The following is a 27,176-nucleotide window of genomic DNA, read 5'->3' as shown; positions in this document are numbered from 1 at the left end:
GGGATATTTGCATCTCTGAAGGCAAAATTTCTGACAGGTTTTGCACAATAAAAGGAAAAGTACTCACTCTCTTTAGCGTCAAGTCCTTAAAGAGGAGCTAAAGTTATCCAGCCAATAATTCCTGTGTAAATCAATCACTAATTAAAATAATTCCTGTTAAAGCTGTATCTTTTTTTTTTCTCCTGTCAGAATTCTGAGAAATTATTAATATTTCTCTGTGTTTTCAAAGCTTACATTAGGAACAGTTCAGGATATTGCAAGATAATGTACCTCAACTGAAAATATTGATTTCTTCTTTTGTGCTTCTAGCAGGCATTTCCTTTTCATAATTATATAACTAAGTGGAAGAAAATTTTTAAGGGAAAGGTTTTATGTTTTTTAACATTGCCCAATATTTCTAGGTATTTCAAAAGTATTGAAGCATATTTTCCCATTCAGACACGTCATTGCTGTCAAACTGACAAGGGCAGTGGCTGGAGTGATTGCCTCATTTATCATGGAAGTTAAATTTGATTTAATAAATGTACCCATTTTCCTTTATGAGGTCTGCGTCTATATTATTTGACTTGACAAGTTCTTCGTCACTTTTGTGGTTTTACATCCCCTTAGAGATGCAGTTCTCCAATTCCATGAAGCTGATAAGTGTGTTCTGTCAGTTTCTGTTTTAGTATCTAAATATATGAAGAAGTCAGGCTTTTGTATGGGTGATACTATCTATAGGATTTTTTTGTCTTATATGAATCTCTGCAAGAAACCTAGCCTATCTCTGGCATGATTTCTGACTTCAGGTATTCTGAGGAAGACTTTGAGAAGAGTATCCTTTATAGTCCTAACTCATCAAAAAGCTTGAGTATGTTTAAAGTTCAAGGATTTTAGTGGTCTTCTCAGGACTATCTTTGTACTGAAACTAATGAAAAACATTTTGGTGTTTGAAGTTGGCCTGCTTTTAGATCAGGGTACCTTCTGCAGGGTAATTTTATAAAAAGATTCAATTATTTGCACCCAAAAAGGTATTCTACCAAGTTTAGAAAGGATTCTATGTAAAACAGACACACAGTATTAAATAACTTTTAAAAGCCCAGAAAGAATGGTATTTAAATAGTATTTATTTAATAAGGAAGCTACATGGCTCAAAATGCATCAAATATGGGATTAAATTTACATTTGTTTAAATAAACCATATCACTCAGACCAAGCCCAGTTGGGTCATCTCTTAGGGTTTGAAGTGTGATTCTGCATACCTTGTGGGAACTGTGTTTCTGTTCACGTAGCTGTGCTCACTCATGCAATGCTGACTGGGCACGTGGTGCTTCAGTTACCCAGTTATTGCTTCCTGTAATAAAGGGCAGATTTCATATGAGAATGAAGAAGTGCTCAGTGATGTCCTTTATCTTCTGATGATGGAGCATGATTTTGTATAACTGGTACACTTAACTAGAGCCCTTCAATGCTTACTTTGTGTTGTTTATCTGAAAAATATTAAAGATATAATATACTTACTGAATCACAATTGCTGAGCTTAGCAGTGATCTCTGGACATGTCCAGTGTAACCCTCCTGCTCAAAGAGGATCACCTACAGCAGGTTGCTTAATGTCATGTCCAGTAGGGTTTTGAGTATCTTCAAGGATGGGACTCCACAATCAGTCTGGGCAACCCATTAGTGTTCAAGCATCCTCAAAGCTTACATGCTTGCAGTTTTTTTGCTATAAACCACTCTAATCCAAATTATTTAAAAAACTGTAGGGAGAACAACTTGGTTGTAATATTGTGCTGCTTATAACCAAAGGGCTCTGTTAACCTGCTAATGCAATAAGTTCATTAGTGGCTTCATATAGCAAGTTCTAAGAGTACAGTTTTTGTTCTTTCTCTGGTATTTTCTACTCCAGCCTGCTTTTAAATGTGTTGTGCTAGACACACTGTTTTAAGAATGTGACAAAGACATTAGTTTATTAAATAAGAATGTAAACAAAACACAAAAAGTACAATTTCTGCTTTTCAACCATTTACTTTGTATATGTGCATGTATGCTTGAGGTGAATGCTGTAACCTCTTTTTGTGTGTTTCATAGAATCATACAATAGTTAGGGTTGGAAAGGACCTTAAGATCCTCTAGTTCCAACCCCCCGCCATGGGCAGGAATGCCTCACACTAAACCATGCCACCCAAGGTTTTGTCCAACCTGGCCTTGAACACTGCCAGCGATGGAGCATTCATAACCTCCCTGGGCAACCCATTCCAGTGCCTCACCACCCTCTCAGTAAAGAATTTCTTCCTTATATCCAATCTAAACTTCCCCTCTTTAACTTTTAACCTGTTACTCCTTGTCCTGTCACTACAGTCCCTGATGAAGAGTCCCTCCCCCGCATCCTTGTAGGCCCCCTTCAGCTACTGGAAGGCTGCTATGAGGTCTCCACGCAGCCTTCTCTTCTCCAGGCTGAACAGCCCCAACTTTCTCAGCCTGTCTTCATACGGGAGGTGCTCCAGTCCCCTGATCATCCTCGTGGCCCTCCTCTGGACTTGGTCCAACAGTTCCATGTCTTTTTTATGTTGAGGACACCAGAACTGCACACAATACTCCAAGTGAGGTCTCATGAGAGCAGAGTAGAGGGGCAGGATCACCTCCTTTGACCTGCTGGTCACACTCCTCTTGATGTAGCCCAGGATACGGTTGGCTTTCTGGGCTGTGAGCGCACACTGAAGTCGGCTCATGTTCATTTTCTCATTGACCAACACCCCCAAGTCCTTCTCCGCAGGGCTGCTCTGAATCTCTTCTCTGCCCAACCTGTAGCTGTGCCTCGGATTGCTCCGACCCAGGTGTAGGATTGCTCTTGGCATGGTTAAACTTCATAAGATTGACATCAGCCCACCTCACAAGTGTGTCCAAATCCCTCTGGATGGCATCCCTTCCCTCCGGCGTATCAACCAAACCACACAGCTTGGTGTCATCAACAAACTTGCTGAGGGCGCGCTCAATCCCACTGTCCATGTCACTGACAAAGATGTTGAACAAGATTGGTCCCAACAGCGATCCCTGAGGGACACCACTCATTACCGGTCTCCAGCCGGACACTGAGCCGTTGACCACAACTCTTTGTGTGCGGCCATCCAGCCAGTTCTTTATCCACCGAGTGGTCCATCTATCAAATTGATGTCTCTCCAATTTAGAGACAAGGATGTCATGTGGGACAGTGTCAAACGCTTTGCACAAGTCGAGGTAGATGACATCAACTGCTCTGCCCCTGTCCATGAGTTCTGTAGCCCCATCATAGAAGGCCACCAAATTGGTCAGGCAGGATTTCCCCTTAGTGAAGCCATGCTGGCTGTCACCAACCACCTCCTTGTTTTTCATGTGCCTTAGCATGCCTTCCAGGAGAATCTGCTCCAAGATTTTGCCAGGTATGGAGGTGAGACTGATTGGTCTGTAATTTCCTGGGTCATCCCTTTTCCTCTTCTTGAATATGGGGGTTATATTTCCCTTTTTCCAGTTGTTGGGAACTTCACCTGTTTGGGCACAGCTGGTGAACTGTAGGAGCAAGAGGCAAATGTTCTCCTCTGTGAGTGTATTTTGCAATCACATGGATGCATTATGGGTTGTTTTTCCCCTATTTTACATTCTCAGGATTAGGCATTCTCTGTTGAGACTGATGCAGTTTGCCAGTTCTACACCAGTCTTTATAATCCTGGCCTATGTCCATGCCACAGATATGAGTAATAACATCATGACTGAATGTACCCATGATATGAGTATTTAAGGAGTAGCTGTGAGCAGACTGAAAGATACTGGGCACTGATCCACATCGTAAGATGTCTTAAGTCATTAAGCAATGAATTTTTGATGTCAGCCTGAATTTTAGCTTTTGTTCCTCATGTTTTAACAAAACTGTTAATTTCAATGATTTTTCTTTTTGCATGTTTTCAATTTTACAAATATCATGTAGCTCTGAGATTAGCCTGAGACACTGTCAGATTTTGTCAAGTGCAATCCTTCATAATTGCGAAACAGACTAATCAGACTTTAACACTTAATCAACCCCTTTCAGTGCATACTAAAAAGGTGCTGGAAAAAGGCACTTTTGCTGATTTATATGAAAGACATTTGGGATGGTTTCATGTCATCTCAGAGACATAAGCTTGCAGTTGTATCTGATATGTTGAAGAAGGCCCACTGACAGTTGCATAAAGTGTCGCAGGAAATGTCAGAACTGTAAATGTTTGTTAGCATCAGGGCTGCACTGCAGGAGATCAAATTTTTAGTACTTATTGCCTGCAGAAAGAAAATGTGTGGGTCAGAAATCCATCAAAGTTTTTCCAGTCTTAGGAATATAAACATATTAAATAGGCCTGGCCTGTCTGATCCCTGCCTAGTCTTCCAGAGAAGACAGGAATTCTCTAATACCGAAAACCCAGTAAAGCAAAATTCCTTTCAAATGTTGTGTTGAATGGTTTTCCTGTTTTCTAGTTCTTATTATAACTAAGAATATATTCTTACCAAAGTTAATATCACCACCTATTAACAGTATGGATTATAATGATATAGCTGCAATGTAAACAACATTATTCACCTCAGTGTTCAGAGTTCCCAAGGCTTAAGACACATCCGTGATAACTAAATTGTCCTCTTCTGTTTAGGTAATGTCTTAATCAATGTATATTAACTTTTGTCTCCATATTCTCTCCATCGAGAGTTTTAGTTGAAAGTGTGCTGTAAATGGTATGATTATATTATACAAATGGTTTATAGATGGAATTGTCAATACATGGAAAAACAGTAGCCAAGGCTGTGCACAGACTTCCTCTTTTCCACTTGTTATGCCAGTTAAGACACTTTGTGTGTGTTTCCTGGGAGATGCCATCTTCATAAATATACAACCCAATTTCTTTTAGTGACTTGGGTTTGTTTAAACAGTGAAAGATCATAAAATCGTAGAATAACTTAGTTTGAAAGGAATCTCTGGAGGGGACCAAATCCAGTCCCTGCCTGGAGTACATCTAACTAGATCAGATTGCCAGGGGCTTAGCAGTTGAGTCTGGAACAACTCTATAAATGCTTGAGCTAACCTAGTTGGTCTTCTAGCAGGTATAGGAGCACTCATTCTTCTTAGTGCAGAATGGTGGGAGTCTTAGCTCACAGTTGACAAGTGCTGAGAAGTGTTAGGGGGCAGTGATATACAGGCCCACCACAGCTGCACCCTGAGAGATGTGCTTAATTACCTTTGAAAATGCTTCAGAGCCTGCACTCCTGCTGCTTCAGCTCAGGCGTAGCAGATACAATATAACCCAGACAGTTTCCATGGCCCAAACTCAGATGCTACGGAGTTTTCGGTATAAACTGTTAATTTACTAGTGAATCTATGTTCTCAGCTTTACTGGAAGCAGTGACAACCTCTTTTTTGTTTCCTTTGTGTTTTTGAATGACAGCTGTTGACCGCTACCTATGAGCTTTCCCATCTTGTGACAGTTCTGGGTAGAGATCTCTGCTTTCCAGTTTTTCCAAAGTCTTCAATCTTTGCTTAGAGTTTGGAATGAATATACTTTATTTTGCTTTTGGAAGGTGAATACACAGTAAGGCTGAAGTGAAACAGCAGTTGGGGGAAAAAAATTGCCGTAAAGGAAAACATGACTGATCATTTCTCTTGATGATATTGACAACTGAAATAGGCACGGTATGGGCCACGGATGCTGTTGCAATAAAGGACTGCTGGTGCTGTCATCTGACAGGGCTGTAAGATAAGTCAGGAAAGTGGTTTTAACTTGGGAGAGGTGATTTGGTCTTTATTGATAGCTGAGATGTTTAAGTTGTACAGAATACACAGAACTAATGCTTATTTTTTTAACTGAATTTCTCTAAGGTAGAATGCTCAGCTCTAGATGATAATACCCTGGACTTGTAGTTGACCTATGTACAATTTCCTATGTCCTTCATAATTCAAGTGTACTCTTAAGCTTACAAATGAAATTTTGAATCTTGAGCCACTCAAGGTGATGAGTAAAATACTGCTTGGAATATTCACTTAATAATTTCCTATAACCGGTATCATTTGATGTATGCATTCAATTTATTGAAGCAAATACTGAACACCAAAGTTGCAAAAGATGAATGAAGCTTACAGCTTAAAAAATGATTGAATTAAACTAAATCACTGATTAAAAAGCAAATCTATGCCTGTCAGGGAGACTTTCATCTCACTCTAAGCATAGATTCCAACCTTTCTCAATATGGTACTAGTACACTGTCAGCAAATTTGCCGACAACACCAAGCTGTGTGGTGCAGTCAACATGTTGAAGGGAAGGGATCCCATCCAGAGAGACCTTGACAGGCTCAAGAAATGGGCCAGTGCAAAGCTCATGAAGTTCAGGAAGGCGAAGTGCAAGGTCCTGCACTTGGGTTGGGGCAAACCCAAGCACAAATACAGGCTAGGAGGAAAATGGATTGAGAGCATCAGGAGAAGAGCTGGGGGGTGTTGGTTGACAAGAAACTCAACACATGTGCTTGCAGCCCAGAAAACCAACAGCTGGATTGTAGCCAGCAGGTCAAAGGAGGTGATTTTCCCCCTATACTTTGCTCTCGTGAGACCCCGCCCAGAGTACTGCACCCAGCTCTGGGACCTCAATACATGAGGCACATGGACCTGCTTGAGCAAGTCCAGAGGAGGGCCACGAAGATGATCAGGGGGCTGGAGCACCTCTGCTATGAAGCCAGGTTGAGAGGTGGGCTTGTTCATCCAGGAGAAGAGAAGGCGCTGGGGAGACCTTAGACCAGCCTTACAGTACCTCAAAAGGACCTACAAGAAATCTGGAGAGGGACTTTTTACAAGGGCATGTAGTGATAGTACGAGGGGGAATGGCTTTAAACTGACAGAGGGTAGATTTAGATTAGACATTTAGGAAAATATTCTTTACTATGAGTGGTGCGGCACTGGCATAGGTTGCCCAGAGAAGTTGTGAATGCCCCATCCCTGGAAGTGTTCAAGGCCAGGTTGGACAGGGCTTTGAGCATCCTGGTCTAGTGGCAGGGGGCTTGGAACTAGATGATCTTTAAGGTCCTTTCCACCGCTAATCATTCTATGATTCTGTATAGCCTTCAAGACACAATTGAAGTATTTAGAGGCATGTTTGCCAATTTAACATATAAAGAAGCAGCACAAGTGTTTATTTGACAAGCAGAACTATTTGGTTGAAGCAGAAAACCTCATAAATACATCTCCATGTTTTCTGTGGTTATGTTTTCATTCCTTTATCTGATGTTTTATTGGTTCCACATTGTTAATTTTGGAGAACGTACTTCCTGCTTTACATAAGGTGTTGTACTGTACTTTACATAAGGTGCTGTAATGTATAATCTTATAACATAATGTTATAGGACTTGTGGATATGCAATTCTCATTGTTTGGCAATCATAGATCCATGCATAAATTAATCCAAATGTAAATGTATATCAAATAAGGACTTACTAAATCTCACTTTGCATATTGTAAATAACTACCAGCATCAACAGATAAAACCAGTGTAAACACATTTCTTTCTTTAGCTATTTTGACTATTTTGGTTGTTCAGAGATGCATAGATATGTGTGATGTAAAGTCTTAAAGACAATTCTCAGCTTAGATGTTATTTTGGGCATGTGTTTATCATATTCACTAGCTGTACTGTGAGGAAGCATACAACTAACACATTAAAGATTTCATCTATCCATCTAAATTTGACTTACTGGTGTTAAATCAAAAATTTGTTTCCTCATGCTTTTGAAGTGAAATGACAGTGTCCCCTGGTGGCGAGACGGGTAGAGTTCTGTTAGATTTGCAGCTTTTCTTGCCTTATTTTCCTTTTTGAATTGGAAGGAATTGTGGCATTACCTGCAAAGTAAAAGGCTGTACTTTAATATCTAGTAATGATTTACAGAATAATGTTACAGTATGGATATCTTCATGATTTGCATTAATGGTATGTATGTAAGACTCTTGTAACTATCAAGACATAAAGTTGTTCTACCTAAATACACAGATCATTTCACATGCAGAGATGGGAAGCAGGATGTTTCCCTTCTTATATACAATGTGTTCCTGTATTCTGCAGGAGGTGTAGTATAATTAATGATTTCACAGCACATTCCTAATTAGCTTGCAGTGACAGTACCGCATGAAAATTCACAAAGTCACTCAGTTATTAGATCAAACTGAAACAGCCCCAGTGGTTGGTCTTCAGGCACCCACATTATACGGTTCATGATACATGCTGCAGCCACTGGGACGTGTATTCTTTCTCACTCATTTCCTTTCTCTCAGTAGTCTTACAAATCAGACTTTTTGTGTTGCCCACTAGCATATCTTCAGTGTAATTAGGAGAAAGTGCCCTTATCTACAGTAGCCTAGTGACTGATACATTGGGTAGAGACAAGTTTCTTAAAGACATTTCAAGTAACATTCTTCTGTATATCTATTATACACTTGTGGCACATCTGCACAGGTGAAGTTTCAGAAGAATGAATGCTGGAACTTGCTGTAGTATACGGTAGATTTCACCGTCACTTGTTTCTCAAGCTGTTTTCAGTATCCCTTAAAAAAAAAAAGGCAAAGCAAAATAAAAAAGCTTTAAACTTGGCTAGACTGAATTTTTAATTAACTAAGAGCCAGATCCTGTGAAGTAGCATTTCACAGACAGGTGTTACAGTTGATGACCGCATCAAATATGGATATGCAACAGAGGCTGGGAATCTTATTTATTAATCTGCATGAATCAAACTAAACAGAGATGTGACTCATGTCCTGTGAACAGGTGACTGTATTTATGTTTATATTGGTTTATAAACTATTGAAGATTGAAGCCAGGAAATACTGGCAAAATAATTACATAATAGAGCATTAAAGGATGAAAGTATAACCTTCTGGTGCTTAAAGCGATTAATCTATTAGATGGAAGTGGAAACTCATTATTTTTAGCTCATATGTGCACGTGTGTGCTGGAAGGAGCTGCAAGCCAGTCTTACCTCCAAGTGCTCTTGAACTGTAGGTCTCAACATTAGGTCTCAACGTCTAATACACTCTTCATTTTAATATAAGTATGGCTTTATCTCTCAAGATCAAGGAATATTAACTGTTTCACTGTGTCAATGTATAAATGAGTGCTTCAAGAAAGGAGTGATATTATGAATATTAATAACAGAATTGAGTTAATTCTGGTACCAAGAAAGACAGAAAGTAGATTTTAAAGCACATAATGAAAATGACATGGAGATTTTTGATGGATCAGTCTTTTAGTTTGGCAAGTGTTTAATTGAAACACTTAGGTAGAAGGTTTAGGTTTTTTATGTTTTCACTGATGCTTTTTTGTAAGCTAATCTATGAGGGAAAGGTTCAGCAAGCACTTCAGATATTTCAGGTTTCTGCAAATAAAAACAGTTCCTGATTAAATGTGTAACTGGTATAACTTAAGTCTAGCCCTACTTAAATCAGTGTAAAACCAGTAAATCAGAATTGACTTTATCTTAATTTTTGCTACTGTATCTAGCCCTATTCTTCAATTTCTGTAGCATTGGTCTTCGATGCTTTTTTTTCCTTAGATGATATGTGGAAAATATGGCGAATATTGAGGCTGCAGTATCTAGGCACAGCACTTGGAAGGCCAGATTTTCAGTCTTGGCTGGCTCTGTGTAGGCAGAATCTTGCAGGTACAAAAGTCAGATGCCATTCTGTGTACATATAGGATTTTTTTTTCGCTGTTGAAGATGTGCAGTGGAAAAAAGACAGTGTCAGGCAGCTTCAGAGATGTGTGCTGAGTGTCTATGCCTGATACTCTGATTAGAGCATAACTTCCCCATTAAGTTGCATTCAACATTTGAAGATCGGGGGTGAAAGACTCAGACCTCTTAGGGGCTGGAAATAGTTCAAGTCAAGATCCTCTAGATTTCTATAGAAAATCAATACATTTGTAGTGAGCATTAAATCTTAGGCTGAGAGTTTTAAGGGGCTGGAGATAACTGGTCCTCTGACACAAGCTATTCATTAGCAACATCTGGGCTTTACAATGTCCCAACTGTCAGTTGAGGGGTAAGGCACATTTTACTTCACTTGCACCTTATACCTATCTCTGCCATACTTACTGAGGTATTCAGAATAGAAGATGTTCTTCCCTGCTTTCACGTCTACTTTTTTTGCTTTCTCTGCAGTCCAGTCTTAAAGAAAGTTAGCCTGTTCTCTTACGATCTTCTGCTATGGGAGATTGTCCTTTCTGACAGTGCCCAGCTGAATTTTTGGAAAAATATTGTGGTTAGCTCTTACACAACTTCTGTATTGGAAGAAGCAGTAGTATTTTTTTGTTTGAAGGGTGTCTTACCCAATCATGGATGAGTGCAGTTGTAGTTTGGATATTTCAACAGCTTGATTTTTCTGTACAAAACCAGAAAATGTCTGATATAGCAGTTTTGCTTACAAACATAGCTAGTCTGATTTATAAGTTTTCTGAACATGTATTTACTCTGCTAAGAAAACATGCCAATTAGCTGCAGTTACACAAAATATTTTAAGCCATAATAAACAAAACAAACCATACACATTCCGCGGTTTGATGTATATATTTTCTAACGTCTTATGAATAATGAACACAGTTTCCCTGTGGTTTTGAGAACTGACAGAGGTCAAATTTGGATCCAGGTTCTACATTTGGCCATTTAAAGTATAGTAAGACAAATGAAAATGGTGGAATGGGATCCCAGATATCAGGGATCTGAGAATCTGCATTGAATTTTATTTATCTCCTAAACTCATCCTTAAAATTTCACATTCAGGAAGTGAATCTTCATCCACTGCCTTCTTGATTTTTGTTGTTAGCTCATCTTGTATTTTGGAAGAAAACCCAAGTGAGCATTTTACAAAACCACTTTATTTCTCAACTCTAAATTCACCACTTTTCTTGCATCACATAATTTGGTTCTCACAAATTCCATGATCCTACATAATTTCTGTTGGATTTCTAGTAATACCTTGTTTGCAAGTACATGAAAGTAAGACAACTTGAAGAAAACATGGCAGGTTGTCATCTGCACTGTATAAGGCATTGCTTATGCCTAAACATCGTCATTGCAGCCTGAACACTTAAGATTTTTATGGTTTCACTGGACAGTGTTCAGGATGAGGGCTTGAGGAGGGAATCAGCAGAGATGCTGATATGAAATATTAGTGGTCTGTTTTACCTGAGGCTGGTCAAAAGTCAGTGTCTTCAAGTTTTATCTAGATGCAATATCCACTACCAGCTGTCAGACATCTGGCAGGTGTTAAGAGTTCAGTACCACTGTAGCAGGATCCTTTTGCTCCTTTAGTGCCTTGCATGCCATCTGCTTGTACCCTTGCCAACTGAATAAACTAACTTTCCACCTGCTTTGTGCTATCAGTGTCATGCAAAACAAGTAGACTGGATACAGAAGCTTGCTCTGGCTCTGGTAGTAATTAGAGTTTATTTCAGCTTGATCACACAGTGTATGAGACATTCTAATATCATTGCAGGGAAAAGAAAGCGCATGGATAGGCTGAAATTAAGGGAATTGTTAATCAGAGTAATAAAATTCCTAAATTCCAGAATAAAGGTAACATATTTCACATAACAGATTATGGATGCCTAAAAATCAGGTAATTTCCTCCCCAGCATGTGTACTTTCATTTATGGGAAATTTGTTCAAGAAAATGAATTTTAAATAAAAAATTTATCTCTGGCTTCATTGAAAAGCTGTAAATCCTGGAGAAATTAGCAGACTAACCCAGAATGATGGCTTAACTGTCCATCATTATGGGTGACACCTTCACCCGTACAGCAAGCTTGTGAGAAACACAGAGTAATATTAATAACATTGGGGGAGGGAGCTTTTTATGGGTCTCAGCACTAATACGTGACGTTTTCTGTATTTTATCTGTAAAGCTCTGTAAACAACCCAGTAATGTTCATTTATTACTGTGAAGTGGGTCAAAATACAACCTACACATACTAAGATGAAAATTGGTTTCATGATTAAGGCAATATTATTGCTTTCAGATACCTTTTAAAATCAGAACCTCAAAAGTTAATCATGGTTAACAAGGAATCTAAACATTAGTGCTGTCACCTGAATAATTGACTTTTGACATACAGATATTTTAGAAGATTAATTGTGATGTCCAGCCAACATAAATGTTCTGTGCCACAAATAGCATGTAGTTAAAATGGAAAATAATTAAATGATCAATATATGATCCAGAAATGTCTCATATTTTACTTTTAGTCTTGCAAATGGTTCATATGAATTCAGCTGGAGAACATAATTGCTCCAAGAGTCATTCTGTTGTGTGCCTCTGCAGTTCATGGTGGTGATGGAGATTTTAGTTGGAAAAGTAGATGGAGAAAACCACTGGCAAATCATCTGCACTTTTTCAGTGATTTATGAAAATAAACCTACAAAATAAATTAATGTATAAAATAAAAACATCAAGAGTTTTGAGGAAACCCTACATCAAACTGATTTAAATTAATTCCTAAATTCTGGAACTTGCTACTGAGGAGGAGAAAAATGACTGCTACTGCTGAGCCCAGGACAGAGGGGTGGATTAAATATATTTACAGACAACTCAAAGATTTGATTTCTAGTAGTGAAAGCACAGATATTTCATAAATTAGCACAGGTTTTAAAGTTACTTTTTCTTAGAGATGTAATAATTAAGCAACACATGCATATTTTCTTACCAATTTAAGCTCTGTCTTCAAATGAATGGGTTATGTTTATGATTGTACACGCTATCAGTGATGGTGACCCTTTGCTCTCATTGCTCTCATTTGATCTGTTTTTTTTATTCACCTTCAGGCATTCCTCAAGGACTGCTTCTGCAATATATATGATTTAAAACTAATCAAAGTTTCTGACAAAGAAGCTGGTACTGTGGAAATGTTAAATCCTAGTAGAATCATAGAATCTTTTAGGTTGCAAAGGACCTTTAAATCACTGAGTCCAACCATTAACCTAGCACTCTCAAGTCCACCACTAAACCATATCCCTAAGTGTGACATCTACATGTTTTTAAATACCTCCGGGGACAGTGATTCCACCACTTTCCTGGGCAGCCTGTTCCAATGCTTGACAACCCTTTTGGTGAAGAAATTTTTTTTAATACCCAATCTCAACCTTCCGTGGCACAACTTAAGGCCGTTTACTCTCATCCTATCACTGGTTACTTGGGAAAAGAGACCTAGGATTTCTTTGTGAACAAGGAAAATCACTTCTGTTTTCTTTCAGGTTGTATGTGTGAATTTTGACAGTATTTTGGGTTGGGTTCAGTGGATGAAGTGACCACATTAACTTTACTTACCTGGTAATACCACCAAGCTAGGTGCCCTCTCCCAGGTTGCTTTCTGCAGCTACAGTAAGTCAAGTTAGATATTCATATACACTTCATATTTGGTAGTTTGTTGAGTTATAATGATATGCTGTCTCTCGTTAGTTTGCTTTGGAGTTATAACAGGTTCAAAGCTGGAAGCACACCTAAATTTTCCTCTGTGCATGTGTCTATATATTATTTTGGTTTGCCTGTTTCCTATTCTCAGTGTTTTTCTAGTAGGCTTTGGAGTTTTGTATTTCTTTCAAACTTGTGAAAGCAACACCTGTGTGGACTATTTTCTCATTACAAGCAAAAGTGTTGTGGAGTTTCAGTACTGCAAGCAGGGTAGGTTTTGTGTGGTTTGTTGTTTTGTTGTGGGGTTTTTTTTATGTTCTTGGGTTGATTTTTTTTTTTTTTTTTTCATTTTTTAGTATTGACCTCCCCTGTTTTGGCCAGTGTTGTTGTATTCCTTCTGCCTTTCAAAGAAATAAGCATTGCTTTTTCATAGAAAATATACCATTAAATTGCAAATGTAGTGGATGAAAGGACTGTGACGGCAAGAAAAGAGATTTGACATGCATATATGTTAGGATCTAATTCCATTCTTGCTGAAGTCAATGGAAGTTGTAAGATTGACTTCAAATGGGAACAGGAACAAACTCACGATGCTGAAGTTAAAAAATTTTAAGACCTTGCCATTTAATCAGAAATGCATACTATTCTGCTGAAGTCTGTACACATTGCTTAAAAGTCACTAGTTTCAATCATTCATTTAATAAAGTTCAACACAATATTGCAGAGGAGTCACCTTCTACTGTTTTAGAGGCAGCAGAGGTACAGTCCTGACAAGCAGTGAGCGCTCTCCACTATGCCAGTGTGTCAGGAACCCAAGGTAGTTCCCATTAGAGGTGGCAGCGGGGTTCCCAGTCCTGTGTTTGGCCACTTGAATCCTTCAGTAATTTCCTAGAGGAACAAAATGTAAAGATGATTCACTGGTTTACACAGGAATCTCCAGCTGTGTTTCACAGTTGTTTTCTGATGATACTTTTGGTTTATGGCTGCATAAAGCAAAATGGTAACTTTTTTCACAGTTGACTTCTTTTTTCTTAATGGATTACTTTCAAGTGGGTGCTTAGATCACTACACTGTGTTATTTATGCAGGTGTACAAAAGTCATCTATATGTGTAAATACAGAGGGATTTCTTTTGAGTATTGCAGCTTGTTTGGTACTTGATTTTTAAATATATTAGTTTTAGATATGTAAAATTACGAAGCTGTGCTGTTATATTCTGGTGCATGTCAATGCAGTCATTGTTTAGGAAATTGATGTTATCAAAGCTTTAAAAGCAGTAGTAATAAAAATTTGAGCTTTCATTTGGAAGGTGTTGGATTTTAGGAAAGCTCTGATAAAGTTTAGCACAATGTTTGTATCTTAGATATTACTTTGTGAATGTGCAAAATACTTTCATTTACAGAGAATATTTGAATCAAATGAAGTCAGTAGGATTTGGGGCTAAATCCTCATACATCATACCAGGCCTTGCACATGCAAAGTAACGATATTGCTCTTTTAAAGCTTCTGAGCTTTTACTGAAGCCTTTTAAACTCACTTGGACAAACTTCCAAAACCAGTTTTAAATCTGCACTGTATTTACTACCAGAGGCAGGGTTTTCTTTGCCAAGAAAGTTAAGCACTATTCCTTAAAGAACTGATAAAATGAACAGACCTTCTTTGAAAAAACTGAGATATACACTCTGAGACCTAAGATATACACTCTTCCTTTGCTTTCAACCTTCTTTTCTCTTTAACAGTATATTCGTTAAATTCTCCTCAACAGACTGCTATATTCTATGTATTCATGGCAAGATACAGCAGTCTTATCAGATACATGGTTTGATTTGTCTCACCTGTGTACACAGTATTAAAGCTAGGGCTGTTACTGCAATGTGCTGGGCATCGCTTTTGGAAAATATTGTTAAGGATGTCTGCCGCTGTTAGGTAATATATTTAATTTCTAATTACATATGGAAGAAACTTTGTGTGTTTAAGTTTCTCTGAATTTTGTCTTAGTCTTTTCCATTAAGTGTGCAATATGGGGTTTTTTTAAATGAATTATTTCTTTGAGTGTATTTTTTGTTTTCACTCCCTCAGAAAATGACAATTTGGGGTTAAAAAAAAAAAATCTTCCAAAAGTAATACAAGTTTAGTTAAAATGTTTAAAACTGAGGGTTTGTTGAATTACAGATAACACATTTTCTGCCAGCACAACCAGATTGGTTGATTTGGAGTGGACCTTTGTGAAGAAATGATTCAAAAGCTTTCAAAAAACATCTTGAATACTGTGTTAAGTTCTAGACCTCTTGCTACAAGATACTGAGTTGCTGGAGCAGATCCAGAGAAGGGCAAGAAAGCTGGTGAAAGTGCTGGTGCACAAGTCTTATGAGGAACAGCTGAGGGAACTGGGGGTGTTTAGTCTGGAGAAGAGAAAGCTCAGGAGGACCTTACTGCTCTCTACAACTACGCTAAAGGAGAATGGAGACAGAAGAGTGGTCTCTTCTTCCAGTTAACAAGTGATAGGACAAGATGAAACAGCATCAAGCTGCACCAGCAGAGGTTTAGATTGGTTATTAGGAAACAATTCTTCACTGAAAAGGTAGTCAGGCATTGGAGCAGGCTGCCCAGGGAAGTGGTAGAATCACTATCCCTAGAAGTGTTCAAAATCCATGTAGATGAGGCCTTTGGTGACACAGTTTAGTTGTGGACTTTGCAGTGCTGGCATAACAGTTGGACTTAATAATTTTAAAGGTCTTTTCCAATCTAGTTGATTCTGTGATTCTATGAAATTAGTACATGTGAATTTTCGCCTTCCTCATTCAGGCGTGAAATGTTTCTGTTTGCCTTTGCGTGCCATGATACTTCAATTTTCATGAAAATATAAGCCTTTTCCAGTTCTTCCCAGTGGTGAATCATGGTCGGGTAGCAAAAGACTTGCTGAAGAAGCTTGATCTGTGGTGGTGCTTTGTGAAAGTGCTTGCCACGGCAGAGCTGGTCCATGGAGGTGGTGCTGAGTGATAATCTTTCCTTCTGAAGTTAAGATAGTGCATCCTTTTTAAACTGTAGAAAATAAGGACCGTAACTGTGGTATTACTGATTATTAATGAATAAGGTTCTCTGTGATCTGGCTGAAAGACTTTTAGACTCACTCCCAGTTTTGTCATTGATGAATGCATGATTTGTTTGTCTACAGTATAGAAAACTAATGACCATCTCTTTGCACACTAACTTGTAAGATCATGGTTAAAGAATAGTTTGGTAAATTACAGTTTCCTGAGAGGGGAATAAATAAGATTTGCTTCACAAAATTAAACTCATTATGCATATTTGAAATTATCCCCAAAGTGTGCTTTGAATTTCTATTTCAGAAATAGCTTGCTTGCTAAAACAGATAAAATTTCAGATTCATAAAGCTGCCACTAAATGTTAAAATGCACTTTAAAATTTTGGAAGAATAGAGGCTTAAGAAACTTCAAATGGGATCTCAAACAGGCAGCAGTTTTGAATGTCACAGATGATCAAGAACGTGTTAACAATGAGTTTTTCATTTTAAGATTATGAGAATTTCCTCTATGTTTTTTCAAACATAAGTGAAAAGGTTTGATTGAGCCTTGAAATGTGTCACGTACAATACAGTGAAATTTTTATACTTGCTTCTTAAAATTGTTCCCTCCTTTGTTCTTTGTATGAAAGAAGGGTGCAGATCTGCAACACATTTTCACCACTGCGAGTGAACCAACCTTCATTTGCTCTGTCTAGCCTCATGAAGTGTCTGTGATTTCAGAGGTTTATTTGGTTGCTATTAAGTGCGTGTTTATGATACAAATAATTCTAATCTTTCAGCATTTGGTTGTTGCTGTCAGTAGCAAATGCTTTTTAGGAGAATGAAGAAAAATATACCAATTTACAGTAAACCAACAGAATGTATTTTTTGACAATACAACAGGAGTTTGGGGTTGTAGTTATCACCCTCTTCCAGAAACAGCCCCTGTGCAGAGCACCAGAGAAGGGCTGTGCCCCATATGGAGGAAAACATGTGAGCTCCTCCTCCATTCATGGGCAAGGACCATTGCACTTCCCATGCAATATAGAAATACACAGAATCACTTGAGAGAGAAGAGTTTCTGAATGTCTTTTCTCAGCACCAGGACTGGGGGTTTTATTTCTCCTCTGCAGTGCATTGGGAATAAGGTCTTTCTGCCAGAGCTCAGGACACTTGTGGGGTTCATGAAACTATTTTAGCATGTGTGGTTGATGCGAGACAGAATTTTTTTGTTTCACCCTTTTTTGCCCTGCCTTTTATAGGAGGGAAGGTGACAGATCTGCTGTGAAGGCTTGCTGCCGTACCAAAAGCTGTAGAGTCCCAGTGAATCTGTCTGGTAAGCTTCTGACTGGCTTACTCCTCTGGAAAGAGGATGCTGCAGTATATTTGTTTGAACTCCAAAGGAGCTTGTCCCCAGCAGAGCATATTTTGCTTTGTATGTATCCAACTTGAAGTGTCACTTTCAAATTTTTCTCTCTATGAAAACAAAATGCAGCTGACCAGAGGATTTTGTTTTAAGCTGTCAGAGGGTGTGTGACTTGAATTCTCACACCTTACTTGTTCTCATAGTCTCTGCAGAATCCTCTACAGTACTGTATTTTGTATCAAGCTACCTCTATTGCACAAGAAAACTATGGTTCCCGGATATCCCCTGGGTATATCACCATCAGGGTCATCATCTCTTAGTGTTTCTAGAGGAATGTTGGATAAAAAGGAAGCAAAACACCTGGCACAGATATAATTTTGATTAATTGAAGCCACTAAGCAGAATTATTAAATGGGAGGGGTGAGGTGTTATTTTTTCTTTTGTTATTTATTTTGCCAAATGAGTATCCTCTGGCTGTCTTTCCTTCATTTTTTCATTTTTTTGCTTGTGTGTTTGTGGGGTTTGGGTTTATTTTGGTTTTTTTTTCGCTCACAGAAAAAGCTTTTAGTAAAGGTGGCTGCTGCTTCACAGCTGCATCACTATAACAGATCATAGACCACAATAGTAGACATATTCTCATTGTTGTGATTGGGTTTTACAAACAATTCAATTGTGAGGTGATACTGAAATACAGAGGGAATACAGAAATGCTTACAGTTAAGGATATTTACAGAAATTCAATTTATTAATGAGCTGAAAAGCCCACACCATTTTTTTAGTTTAAGGCACAGAAAATAATTCGTACTAAGTGAGGCAGATCTGAAAGACATTGTAGACTACTCACCATTGTGTTGCTGCACATTTAGCAATGTATCAGCATGTTGCTGTCTTAAGACATCAGCCTAATTACTTTTCAAAAAGGCAGCCAAGAATGTTTGAAGCATCTTCTGGTTTGACTTTCATGGTGAGTTTTGAAAGACAGAATTGTGGATAATGTCAATAAAAAATTGCATATATTAATTTTAATCTTCATATTTCACCATGTGGGGTTCATTCTTCTTCAGTATCTTGTCACTGTCATTTAATGAATTTAAAGAGTCTGATGTCTTGCTTCATGTTGTAACCATGGCTATGGAGCAGTGCAGCTGGCTTCAGGGAGGTACTGAAGTGTGAGACATGGTCCTCAGTGCTGAACCCCATTAGTACTGACAATGTGACAGCCTGTAGTGTTGTTTTTTCCTACTCTCACCTTGTTGACCACAGTGTTTTTTGGTGTGCTTGAGGATTTCTTTTTTTTTTTTTTTTTTTTTGTCCTGTTATCTTTTTAGGCGCTGGTTTTAGAAAAGAAAAATTATTATAGTAAAAAATGCCTTTTTTAACACAAAAACCTAATATAAGCTGTGTTTGCATACATCGAGAAATTGCTAATTGACTAGCAGAAGAAAGTAATGTGTGAAGAAACTACAGGTAGGATTTTTGACAATAATGTGAATTGTAAGTTCGTCAAGACACTGTGCTAAGAAAGTTGAATTCAAGTGCCCATAGAATCATAGAATATTTAGGGTTGGAAAGGACCTAAGATCATCTAGTTCCAACCCCCCTGCCATGGGCAGGGACACCCCACACTAAACCATGACACCCAAGGCCTCATCCAACCTGGCCTTGAACACTGCCAAGGATGGAGCATTCACAACCTCCCTGGACAACCCATTCCAGTGCCTCACCACCCTCACAGTAAAGAATTTCTTCCTTATATCCAATCTAAACTTCCCCTGTTTAAGTTTGAACCCGTTACCCGTTGTCCTATCACTACAGTCCCTGATGAAGAGTCCCTCCCCAGCATCCTTGTAGGCCCCCTTCAGATACTGGAAGGCTGCTATGAGGTCTCCCATAATAACACTTAGGTAAAATAAACTTCATTTTATACTTTCTTCATGTATCTTATAGTTTCTTCACACAGCTCGTATGTGGTCCATGTGATTTTGAAGTATTCTGCTTCATTTTTAATTGAGTCTGTTTGTTCTGACAGGGTGCCTCAATGTTCTGTGATTAATTTGGCAGAGATTTCTGTTTTCTGAATTTGTGGCCAGCAGAATGATGGCTCTACACATGTGAAGTTCATGATCACACTGTCCTTGGGGACAGGAGTAGCATACATACAAGGCCAGCCTAATCTTGTTAATTAGGGTTGGAGGGAAAGGAAACACTCTGATGGCACAACTTGCATTCCTAATGCTTGTGCCGTCCTTTGCCATTTTTACAGGTAAACCTTTATGTTAGTTAGTAGGCAGGCTGAGGTTGCAACTAGGGAAAAAACTCATCTTTTCAGGTTGCAAACACTGCTAATAAACATCTCCTGTCCTTCCTCCTATCCCCATAGAGCTCTATCTGAAGCCAGTTAAGCCTCCAAAATTTGCATTTCTTTATATGCCTCAAGTTGATAGTTATAGATGGGGGAATCATAGAATCATAGAATAGTGTTGGAAAGGACCTTAAGATCATCTAGTTCCAACCCCCCTGCCATGGGCAGGGAATGATACAGTGCTTTATAGAGCAACTGCTACATGGTGGTGATGGTGGCTCAGCCTGGTCACAGTAGGAGTCTGCTCCTTCTGGGTCTGAATATGTCATTCTTCTGGTGCTAGGATGACCTAGTGACATTGAATCAGAGCTGGGTTTAAGTGTTTAACTCCTCCTACAGGTCTTGCTGTGGCATAGCAGAGCCTATGCATGGCTGTTACTATGGGATCAGAGCCTGACTGATCTTACAGGATAGTCTCAGCACCAGTTCTAGGTAGCGTGCTTTCAAAAGCACAAGTTACACCAGTGAGGGAGAAACATAATTTCTGCTAACCTCTTCTAGTCTTGGTTCTTGGGATTGCAGGAAGTGCAGCATTATTTTTGGCTGTATTATTGATGTTCAAGAAGCTGTGGTCCCTTTGAAAGCTAAATGTGTGTGTATTTTGTGCACTTGACCTTTAAGCAATGCCAAATGGAGTAACACTTTTTTATAAAATATATTTGTCTCAGCAGTCCTTGACCTGGGCTCAGTAAATGAAAATGTACTAGCAGAGCTATATCCCCACAGGATCAGAAGAGGGACATGGTAAGGGAAGGAGAAAATAAAGAAAAATGTACTAGTACTTGTGCTAAAGAATAGCAGAGCAGAAGATACCTTCAGGCTGTAAAAGTTATGCTTCTTGTCAAAGACTTCATGCTTGGTAGATAGAGGATACCGTCTACCTTCCTCTACGAGTGGACGGTTGTGTTGGAAAGAGCCCTGTCTGGCCTACATGGTGATGTAGGTCTCATCACCATGGTATCCTTCATTTTCATTTCTTGTTATTACTTACAGTGTAGACCCAGACACATTATTCATTGATGTTTAGGATCTGAATCAGGATGTGCACTAGCAGTCTGTGAGCAGCTACATGGGAGCAAGGTGTTCTGCAGAATTGCAGACCGCTTGTCTGCTGAGGAGCACTTCCCCTCTCTTCTTCGCCCAGTTGCTTAATATTCTGCCAGCCAGGGTTTCTCTGTCTGTGGTCTTTATGGTTTAAATAAACAGATGTTGCTGAATATAACAAATACTTTGTTAGAAGTGTGTGGTATTTTAGGAGCACATCTGCATTGGGAGGAAGTAAGACAAATTACGTGAGTGTTTTAAACTTCAGATATCAACAGGTCAAATTAAAACTATCTGCATAATTTCTTTCATTATGTATGATTGTAAGGTCACATTTTGCCCTTGCAGATAGTGAGAAATAATACTTCTTTCCCTTTTCTTCATGAGAAACCTCCTGTAGTAACACAGCCAGCTTTAGCAAGGGCTCATAAAAGTATGTCTTTTCTTCACAGTGTTTCCCTCCAGGAGTCTTCTATCAATTATTCTGTAGAAAAATGAGGGGAACTAAAGAGTTGCCTTGCAGAGTATGATGAGTATGATGAGGTTTGAGGAAGATCCTGAATGCAGTTTTATGATTATCAACAGGATGGGGGTTGGAGACTTGGTTCTTCACATACTTTAAATCAATAAATGTGGTTCATAAATGTGGGAGCACCCATTCCATGTGAAAATGCAAAATCAGCTGCAAATTTGAAATCCAGTGATTATTTAATTTTTAACATTTATGTTGCTTAAAGTTGATTGAGTAGTTTAATAGTAACAAGGTTCTTCTAGAGTATAATAAGTTGAGAACTGACAGTGTTTGATAAAATCATCTGTGTTTAGGCCTGCAGCTGTTGCTGGAAAGACTAGCCTGGTATTTCTGACAGAGATAAATCTTTTCTGTGCAGGACCATTGTGTTCGGATGGGTGCATTGTTTTTAAAAGCAGATCAGGGACATAAACAGGAATATCTGGGAACCTGTGATGACAGGAGAAGAAAACACTATGATGTGTTTAGGGGGGATTCTGTTATGCAGGTTTTTGTCAGGACCTAAATATGGTTTGCAATTTTTATTTTTTCTTTAAGATATGTATACATTTGTGCAATTGTCAGAGTTGGAATGCTGTTTGAAGAATTCTGTTTTAAAGGAGGTAGCCAATAAAAAAAATGGCATTGAAGTACATTACTAGGAAGTTGCTTTAACAGCACTTGTGAAAGGCTGGTATTTCTATGGAGTTTTCTTTCTTTCCTTCTGCAAAATAGGTACTGGCCAGTTAAAATAAAGTGATTACAAAAAGTATATTACAAACTTTGGGTTTCTTGTCAGCTAGTGACTTGTCACAAGCATCCTTTTTGCTTGGTTCTCTTTAACATACATGCATTTATTAGTATGTTTTTATTTGGAAAGCTTCCAGTTTTCACCTTGGAAATTATATGTGTTAAGCTTAGGAGACACAGGCTGTGGTATGATAGCCCTTTCTAGACATGCTTTTTGTTTCAGAAAGAAATGTTTATCTGGCCAAACAACGAAGACCAAGTAGGGAAAAAACCCTGTAGGTACATTGCAAGAAAAAGTGGCAAATGTAAGGGAAAGGTTGTCACACCCGCTTTAATATTGAGTGAGTAGTTCAGGATGTATTCTCTTTCTCTGTCAGTATAAGAACAATTTGTTTCATTTCTTTCATCTTAAATATTGTGAAGAAATGAAAGCTGTTGGGAAAATTTTGAGCAGACATCTGAGGGACAATTCAGCTTTGATTGTTACCCTGTTTGAATCACTCACTCTTAAAGGTTCTGATATTTATTATTATTATTACTATTATTATTCTTTTAGAACAGTTGCTGATTTTTCAACGTTTTTTCACATACAGCAAAACAGAAAAGGTTGCTTTTCAGTGAAAGCTCTGACAGCCAAATACCTGCTGTCATGGAACCTGCCTCTAGCCAAAATGGAGGAGTTTTTGTGTGTCTGCTTTAAAACCATATTCCCTCTTCCCATCCCCTTTTTCTTTCCTGAGCAGGAGATTTCAATTTATAGTCAAATTGAAACATTGGAGGTGGCTTCACTGATAAGGGAATGGGAGTTGTGCCTTTGAATCCCTCCAGCAAAACCAGAAAACTGAACCCAAGTCTTCAATTTTCTGGGTGACAGTTGTGATGTTCTTATTTTTACCCTACAACAAGACTCAGGAGCAACAATGTTTTAAGAGAAAATATCAAATACTAATGCTGGCAAGTTGCAATGTTTTGAAACTGAGGACCTCTGTGGACCTTCTGGACAGCCCTTCAGGTGATTTTACATGTACTTTGTCTGGGCAGATAGCACTAGTGCTTTATCAGACATAAATAAAACTTACTAATTTTTACAGTGGGCAGGTAATCAAGATAAAATAAAAGAGCTGCCTGAAGCCTCATCTCTGTCAGGGCTGGCAACAGAATCCAAATATTTTACTTTTCCATCTGTTGCAAAGGTCATCTTTAAACTTGGCCTTCTGGTGTACCTGCATAGAATTTATTTCAGTGAGCTCATCATTTTTCCTTTTGATATAGAAGAAAACATTTGTAAGAAAGAGTGCTTCAAATATTTTATGCTGTTCCTGAGTTTAATCACAGGACCCTGAGAGTATTTACTGATTTCATTGAAGAAAGAAATACTGTAATTTGGAGGGCTGTTAAAAATGAAACAGACTGAAGTAGAATCATATAATCATAGAATAGTTAGGGTTGGAAAGGATCTTAAGATCGTCTAGTTCCAACCCCCCTGTCATGGGGAGGGACACCCCACACTAAACCATGTCACCCGAAGCTCTGTCCAACCTGGCCTTGAACACCGCCAGGGATGGAGCATTCACAACTGCCTTGGGCAATCCATTCCAGTGCCTCACCACCCTCATAGTAAAGAACTTGTTCCTTATATCTAACCTAAACTTCCCCTGTTTAAGTTTGAACCCATTACCCCTTGTCCTGTCACTACAGTCCCTAATGAAGAGTCCCTCTCTGGTATCCTTGTAGGCCCCTCTCAGATACTGGAAGGCTGCTATGAGGTCTCCACGCAGCCTTCTGTTCTCCAGGCTGAACAGTCCCAACTTTCTCAGCCCATCTTCATGCAGCAGGTGCAAGTAATAGTAATACCTACTGTTTTCAGTCTGTGGCAATGCTGTAATCACAGAATCATATAGTTAGGGTTGGAAAGGACCTTAAGATCATCTAGTTCAAATCAGTCCCTTCAGTGCAGCAGTGACTGCAGGGTGAGTACTGGCACGTGTGAACACTTAATTCTCTGGATAGGCTTTCCTAGAAAACTAATGAAAGAGGAGGAAGACTGCTTGTTCAATTTGTTTATTTCAAAGCAATTTTTTTTTTTTACTGGTTTAGGGTTATGCTTTGTTTAACAACTTTGGTAAAGACTGGGTCATGGCAGCTTTGTATTGGTAATCTGCTCTACAAAAGTACTTTATAGAGTGTGCCTCCTTGCCTCAGTCTTTATCATAGCATCAAGACTCTGCATTTTAGCTGCATACTGCCTGTGTTTCTGGAAGATGATCTTTTGACAATATTATTCCAACTTCTGATTTGCATGGCTTGATTTGGTTTGCTTTAAAACGGAGAGAGGCTTTAAAAAGATAGTACTAAGCATTGATATCTGAATGTTTTTCCTTCAGCTGGGTGCATCCATTTGAACCTCTTTAAGTTAAATCTGAACAATTAACACTTGCCATATAGGTAGCTTTGAGTGTGTTTCAGACCTGCTGGTTGAGGCAAACTCACAAAAAAGATGACAATCATGGAATTTTAGCCAGCTGTTTCCCAGCATGAAATTTTCTTGTGGATATGTTTCAATAGCCCACAGCATCTGTTGCATTTTAAAGGTGAATCTTCAATTCTGTTTGCTTTGGCCTGTCATATGAAACGTTCTTCTCTGTGCCCTAATGAATGTAGTTAATATTTTATAGCTTTGTTTACCTGTCATGTCAAGCTTCAGGAGTACAACAGGAAATGTTACAAACTAGGGAAGGAAGCATGCATTTTATAGAGCTAATTCCAGTCATTTTGCAGTTTCTGTCTTATGGCAAACCATTGTTTCCAACCCCGCATTCCAGTAACAGCGTTAAACTTTTAATCAGAAAGCATAGCAAAAAAGCTGTATTTTATATGTTTCTGTGTGTACACAGAGCCATATATCCACAGATGACAAGCTTAAAAAGTGACACATTTACTGTAAATAGAAAACAAATGCAAACCCACATGATTGTGACTCACCATGAAAACTTATTCCAAGAATGTGTGTTATCTGAAATCAAAAAATAAGCTGTCCTAGTATCATATATCAGAATAAATGAACAATTAACTAGCTCAAAAGAATGTTTTTCTGTGACTGGGAGAAGCCTTCATGATTGTGAATGCTACAGAAGAGGTCATTGCAGGCTATATTGTGCCTGTTAAGTAGAGACGAAAAAGACTTAGTAAGTGATATGTCTAAAAACTGGGGTGTGGGAGGGTGTGGGGAGGGGGGTGTCCAGAGTTGCATTCCTTAGCTTTCTCTGTTGAGATCCCTGCCTACATTCAGTGATAGCCACTCAAGTTTTTCTTTATATGTTTCTGTCTCCAGTTTTGTTAAGCCACAAAATATTTTACCAAAACATGTACAAGTATGGCTTTCTTGCACTATCAAGTGTCCATATAAATTATATTGCTGATTTGAAAGCAGAGCTGAAACCAGGTGTTAAACTGACCCTGCTTGAAAAAAATGCGTGCAATGTTATTCTGTTCAAGTGGCAAAACAGAGCTGATGTTATAGATCACAGCATCTATCACATGAGCAGTTGACATGAAGAGCGCAATTCCTGGGTTCAGTATTTAAAAGTGCAGCAGGTCATTGTTGAAATTTGACAAGGTCAAGCTGAGTCACTAAATGTATGAAAACTTTAAAAAAGGATATGTGCAATTACAACCATGGTGTGAAAATTAAATGTATGCAGACTGAAAGTTCAGAATTAGGTAATTATTATTTAAAGTTATGCATCTCAAGATGTTTGTGGTCATTATATTATTGAGACTATTACTTAGAATAACCTCTATCTTAATTCTGTGAATACATTTTTTAAATTAGACTATGGAAGTACTGAGTATTGAAGAAAAACTTCTTGTGATCATGATCTTGCAAGTTTGATAGATGTTTGTGGCTCATAGCTTCTTTGCACAGTGTCCTGGTTTAGCAGTAGCAGTCATTTTTTCTACTGGTGCAGTGCTGTGTTTTGACTTTTGGCCTGGGAATAATAATGATAAAGCTGATGTTTTCAGTTGCTGGTCAGAATGTTTACCCTGAGCAAGGACTTTGTGAGTCTCATGCTCTGCCAGGGAGGAGGAGAAGCCAGGAGGAAGCAGGGACAGGACACCTGACCCAAACTAGCCAAAGAGGTATTCCATACCACAGCACGTCATGCCCAGGAGGTAGAACTGAGAGTCCCCGGAAGGGCTGGATCATGGCAGGGTGGGGGTGAGGTACTGGTTGGTGAGCGGTTGTATTCTCTTGCTTGTTATTTCCTTTATCATTATTACTATTAGTGGTAGCAGCAGTGATTTGTGTTATAATTAAACTGTTCTTATCTCAACCCGTGGGAGCTGCATTCTTTTGATTCTCCTCCCCGTCCCTCCAGAAGCGGAGGGAAGAAAGGTAGGGGGGAAGTGGACTTCGTGGTTCTGATTTACGGCCTGGGCTTAAACCACGACAGTTCTTTTTGGCGCCCAACGTGGGGCAGGAAGGGTTGAGATAACAACAGATCTGACTGAGGCACAATGCTGATTTATGGGCTCTCAAAGTTGTTCTTTTTGATACCACAGTTTCTGTATGTCGTAGCTTGCTTGGAGCCGGTATTTGCTGTGTTAGTGTTTATCAAGTGTGGGCCTTGGGCTAAGGTTCTTGTTTCATTGTATTTTACGGTAATGGCTTGTAATACGGGAGGGCTCCGGCAGCAGGGAGGGAAGGACG

The sequence above is a fragment of the Psittacula echo genome (genome assembly GCF_963264785.1).
Source record: "Psittacula echo genome assembly, chromosome: 6".
NCBI classification, from domain to species: domain Eukaryota; kingdom Metazoa; phylum Chordata; class Aves; order Psittaciformes; family Psittacidae; genus Psittacula; species Psittacula echo.
Note: the sequence above shows the minus strand (reverse complement) of the source record.